Raw genomic sequence first — 6,574 nt, forward strand, 5'->3', positions numbered from 1 at the left:
CTAGACATCATCCCGATTACCAAAATACCTTTATTGATAAGTATTTGCCAGCATTGCCAACTTTTCTTAAACCGGAAGCTGCCATCTTGGATTTAAAAATGGCGTCGCATATCAATTTTCGATCTCTAGACGTCACCCCGATTTAAACAATATCCATATTGATGAGTAAACAAACCACCCGACAATGATAAATTTGGCATCCACGTGCACAGATCTATGCGCATACGCTTAAATTAACCGAGTGAACAAACAACAAAAGTCATAAAAACTGCACGAATTTGGATCGAACAGCTTCGCTTCAATGCAAAAGTAAGTTCATTTGACAATGAAAGAAGAAATGAAGACTAGTCAAGGCAAAACAAACAGCATGAAAACTGATCGAAAGTGGTTCTGTTGATGTTGACGGGGATCTGCTCGAAGAGAAGACAGAATGACTTTCAATTGAAAGTGATGGTTGACAGCTTCATTGTCGCTTGACGATTTTCTATTGAAAGTGACTTTGTGGGGCCCTGCTCACGAGTCGATTTGTATGAGCCCAGGTTATCGCAGTCCACACTGGCGAGTGCTTTTATTTTCGACTTGTGCTGCAAATGTAATGCCGTTAGATTGGTTTCGCATAGGAATTTGGAGGTGAGCAATTTACCACGCTGTCACTTTCATTTTCGGTGTGCACTTTTTGCCTACTGCGAGTGGAATGGCGAACCGGAAACCTGTCCCTCCAATCCAGGAGCTGGTGTTGCATGTACGCTGTCAAGAGTTTTACTACTTGTCGGAGCGTTTGTTGGAGTCTACAGGGACAGTGCTGCCAGTGCGTTTGGTGTTTGATTTTTCGATGTTTATGAAGCAAGGGATACACTCGCAGCATTGTTACAATATTTGTATTTTTTCTGATAGTCAAGCAGCGCTGAAAGCACTGAGTGCTTACAAATGTACATTAAAGATCGTCTGGGAATGTATTCTCTTGCTTCGGCAACTGTGCCAACGGAACTCAGTAAACTTATATTGGGTACCAGGACACTGTGGCATTGAAGGGAATGAAAGGGAAGACGACCTAGCAAAGTTATGTTTAAATTCACAGTTTTTTTTTGGCCCAGAACCAAACTGTGAAATATCATACTGTACAGTAAAAATGGAACTCAAATGCTGGGAACAGCAAAGGGTGATGGCCAATTGCATGACTGTCACAAACTGCAACCAGTCGAAAACTCCTAATAAATATAACATACACCAAAAAGCTCTTAGAACTCAATAGAAGAGCTCTTAGTAGATACACTGGCCTAGTAACTGGGCACTGTCCTAATAGATATCACACGAAGAACATTGGTCGGGTTCAGAGTAATATCTGTCGTTTCTGTAATTTGGATCGTGAAACCTCGGAACCTCGGTAATGCAGTTGTTCTGCATTACACAAGCGTAGATCTTAATTTCTTGGAAGTATTAGCTTACAACCTAGTGAAATTTGGTCTGCAAATCCTGGAAAGGTAGTTGGTTTTATAAACCATATTATACCGGACTGGGAAAAGATGTGTCCAGCCAATTAGCCGTCCACTCGTTAAATAGTGGTCGGTTTGCATGATACAAACAGCAAATAGGGGTAACACAAAAGTTCATATAATGGACGCAGTGGTTTTACTCCCTTCCAAAAAAACGCCATTGAGCATTGTCTAATTGAAATGTTAGCTGTTCAAACTAACGGGGTTCTACGGTAGTTAAAGCCATGCATTGAACGAACTCCAGGTCTACGTGCCGGGTATTTTGATTTCTCGTTTCTTGCTGTTCAATTACAAACTCGTTCAATTACAATTTTCCCACATTTTCACAACACGCCAACCATGAAACGATAATTCGAAAGGATGAAAAACCGATTTCACCTAAACCAGAATTGAACTTTCAACCCACCGCCGAAGATATTCTGATCCAAGTGAAAATCTGACCCGGAGGGATACGGAAACGAAGGCCAAACAAACGAAGAAAAAAAAAGATGATTGATGGTAAAATGATAGCCAACCGGGAAAATTTCTTAGTTCCCGGGCATCAAAAGAACTACCACTAGCAAAAGAAAACAAACACCGTTCCTTCTTCCTCGATGGCCGCCCCAAACCCTGGCGGATGGGTTCAGTCCCAAATTGACATTCACCCAATCTGATTTCGCCGCTCCTCGAAAAGTCAAAAAGTGCCAGCGAATAAATCAGATCAGAATTTTAATAACAAATTTAAAGCATCAAGATCCGACGGAAAAAATGATTGATCGACAGATAAATAGCGTTTGGCTCTCGCTCCCTATCTCCCTCTCTCGCTTTCCGACAGGGCCGAAGGGACTCGGAAGTAGTGAAGTCTATAACCATCTAGCCAGTCCAGGATTGTTAATCAACTTTGACGGAAAATTGTGACAATATATTTTTACATATACACTGAATTGTAGAGCAAAACCAAACAATTAGCGACCGATTTGCGTGTCAACAGTGAGCAGTCTCGTAGGTCAGAAACAGATTAGTGGCAGTTTACTGTTTTACTTCAGACAAGAAAAAAAGAAATGAAAACTAGAAACCGGTCTTAGAAGGCCATGTCAAACAATGCAAAGCAAATGGAAGCCAAAAAATCAACCGTATAAAGAGTTGTAGTTTAGTTGTCTTTTTCTGTCGTTTAGACCAAAAAAAACCAAAATCGAAACGGTTGATGAAACTGCAGTTCCTTTCCTTAGTTGTCACTTTAAAATTTTCACTCAGAAAAAAAGTCATGTGTAACTTTCAGTAAGAAAATCGACGTGAAATCTATTTATGATATGGCCTTATACTATTTACTGAACAAAAATGTCGTGTATATTTTAATCATAAAACATGAAAACAAACAAAAGAAGGCATCCAAAAATGCGAATGAGAGAAGAAAAAAAAAACGATCAACTCGAAACAAATCACTGACGATAATAAACTTTTTTCTCCAGCAAGCAGCTACATATTTAGATCTCAAACATGGATGTTAGCAGTCGGCGCTGAAAGCACCACAAAGCAGCCACCGGTGCATGCGCCAACTGTCAAAAAATAATCAAACATGACAAGACAACCTCTTGCTTTTGTTTACACCGTGTCTGAATCAACCATCCGGGTTGACGCAAATTTTTATGTGTGTCCACTTTCTAATCCCGTTACAAATAAACGTAAAACAACCGTGAATGTGAGCTTCTAACCGTTTGTAATCGAAAGAAACCTCTTCGAAACTGATTCAAATTACCTAACCTAATCAAACCTAGATAAGCCAGGCGGAATCCGCAAACGTTAGATGTGTAAAGAAAACTGACATTTTGCCTCGTCTCAAAACACAAAAAACTCTTCCCTTTTCTAAAGTACTAAATGTTTATATGTAAATTCCTGTCAAGCGAAGCAAAAACAAACAATTCAACCACCAGCGCATGTGCTGGATTAGCAGCAGAACCTTAGATAGCGAAATGATCGTTTTTTAAAACAAAAGAAATATTTTCAAACCAACCAAAGCGAAATGAGAGAATCAAACATAAATACACCAAAATGTGACGACCTCAATTGGAGAACGAAGAAGATAAAGGCTACAATGCGCTGGCGCATTTTGTTTACAAAATATTAAACCATTGAAGGGAAGGGTCTAGCTGGTAGGCACTATTTAGTAGGCGCTGCTTTCCGTCAAACTGTCACTTATGCCTGCTTTGGAAACTGTCATCCAAAATGGTCCATCTTCTGAGAATAGTACCTTTTTTCCTATGTAAACAAACAGATGCACTGTTAGCCATCTTCTTTAGCGGGAAAGCAGCTTCAAGTGACGACCCTGTAGATTTGTATGGAGGATTAACCCTAATGTCAATGAAATTGGTATAAACACAACTGACAAGCGATTCAATTCTGACGCGAACGACGAGGAGAACTTAAAAGCAATAATTAAAAATCTAAATTTTGGAAATTTAGAGAAAAAATTAGAAATATTTATTTCTTCTCGTTATTTATGGTATAATTTAACATATTATGTTTTGAAATTTGACATTAGCAGCACTTAAAATATGGTACATGAAACACATTCACACACACACACATATTGACAGAATGAAAACAGCAGCAAAGGAAAATAGTATAATCCATTTGTGCATGCTTTTAAACTACTTGATAAGGAACAAGCGCTTATTAAAAACAAACAACAGCTTCTCACATTGAGCATAAGATTCAATGAACCAACAGCAGTATAGCTCAAACACGAAATCACATCACAATTTCACCTTAACAATAGATAACCTCTCTAAAACCGAACCTTTTCCATTGATTTTCCTGTTTTTATTAAGTTTGAATTTTCCATCAAAGTTTTAAAAGTCAAAATCTTAACGATTAAGACAGGTTAAACGACACGATTAGAAAGATATTAAACATTTCCAATTGATCAAGACAAGTTCCCTTCAAAGCAAGACCTTTTTCTAAATGTGAGATGAATGTATACATATTTGATAACATTTCATGTAAATTCCAATCCTGAACAGAAAAATGACCCACTGCTTTACCGATGAGTAGTTCAATGATGAAAGTAATGATAAATATTATTAACTAAGAATCTTTTAATCATTAAGGGAAAATTTGTTGAGAACCTACGGAACCATTACACAACTGATATACACCTTTACTCTTAACAAGCAAAATCCAAACAAACAAAATCTTGCGATTAATTTCATCTGTAAATAATCTACTAGAATATTAAACAAACGAAATTTGAAGTTAGCAAAACACTCTTTTATTTGGGAAAATCTTGAAAACGAACAAAACCAAACTGCTGTGAGTGTAGTGAAGCCGTCGGTTAAAAGTGAATAACAACAACACAAACTGATTGAATCCAAATGACGCAAAAGAAACATTAATTAAAAAATAAAGCATATTGTAGCACTAAATTGAGAAATGGAAACAAGTGTGTGAAACCAGCTAGCAAGCAGCAACCATGTGTTTATTTACAAGCGCAAATGTCAAGAAAAACCAAATACATGGGCGAATGAAAATGAAAACTTTATTGTAATGTTTAAGAAATGATAAAACAAAATAAACAAAACTACCAACTAAGACATTCCCCCGCGCCCCGCACAGTCAGGAAGAAAGTGAAGGAGCCCTCGTTCAAACTGCTAAAAAGAAGAATAATGGAACATTTAGGAACAAACCAACCAACAGAAGAAAATATATAATAAGCCAAGTGAATGAAAAACACACCATTATGAAAAGGTTCACAACGTGCCGTGCGAGTATATGGGAATTAGTGACAGAATGGATTAAATAAATAAAGTAGAAGGAAAACCAAGGAAAAAAGGGTGAGGAAATGAAGCTATGCAAATCAAGAGAAGGGAAATATTAAGTGGCAATGGATTCCATGAAAGCAAAGGCAGAGCAACGGAAAATGACTTTGAAGAGAAGGAATGAAAACCAGAATATATTAAAATACATATGGAAAACGTTCAAAATTAAAAATGATGTTTTTTATATTATGTGAAAGAAATATTGATCCTTGAATCCTGGTTTAATTATTGGGAACTGAAAAATATCTTGCGTTACGAATAATAAGGGCCTATTTGCAATTTTAGATTCTCTTTATCGATTTTCTGTTTTGTTAATAACTTGGCTATTTCTATTGCCAATACAGCCTTTTACAGAACTGCATTGGCAAATTGGTTCACTAAACCATAATAATTCAAAGAAATGTTAGGTTGTTCAATGATCGCAGATAGGCCGCCTTTAAGATTCTGAACGCTATTTATACATTATTTCTTCTTCCAAGGCGTTTATTTGGTAAGGCGATAAATGTCATAACTACTTAACAGAGGCAAGTAGCATCGAATATTAACCGTACTTTGGTAGCGTATTTTTTTCCTGAGTCCGCAATTTCTTAAATTCATCCAACCGTTTTTCCTTCACCAAAGCCTGCCTCCTCTTTGTTCCTTTTTTTACCCACTACTGCTCCATCTAGTCTACGATCTCAAGCTGAGAGAAGTAATACACATCCCTCGGATCCTTGAATACGATCTATTTACAGATGTTTTACCGAAACTGGTTTTACCGGTAATACCGTACCTTCAATACCGAAATACCGGTATTTAACCTTCGGAAAACCGGTAATTTCGATAATTTTTTATTAGTTCGATTAGAGCAAATATATGGTTTACATTAATTCTGATTGACTCTAATAATGAAGTATGAAAACAAATCAATCAAAAAATCTCAAATTTTAAGTTATTCCACTTGGTCTGACTGATTTAAAGCCACACGAACTGCTCAAACCAATGCCAATCGAGTATCACCGATCTTTTTTTCTTTGACGGTGTTGCTAGAAACAGCCATAGATTGTCAAAGAAGTTTGTTTGGAACCTACTTTTCTCTTATTCTAGACAGAGTCTTGCTTCATTTTCGCATATTTTGATTGACCATCTGTGATGAAAAATCATAAAACTACCTGCAGGTAACGAACAAAACACCGGGATAGGATAATAACCTCTACCGGCTATATCCACGCGTGATCTAAATCGACCGGATGACTGCTGTGCCTGCTGCTGACACTGATAAGACTATTGACTTCAAGCAAATTCAAG

Source organism: Ochlerotatus camptorhynchus, unplaced genomic scaffold (assembly GCF_037179485.1).
Source record: "Ochlerotatus camptorhynchus isolate MF236.1 unplaced genomic scaffold, CSIRO-AGI_Acam_v1.1 ptg000196l, whole genome shotgun sequence".
In the NCBI taxonomy this organism is placed as follows: Eukaryota; Metazoa; Arthropoda; class Insecta; order Diptera; family Culicidae; genus Ochlerotatus; species Ochlerotatus camptorhynchus.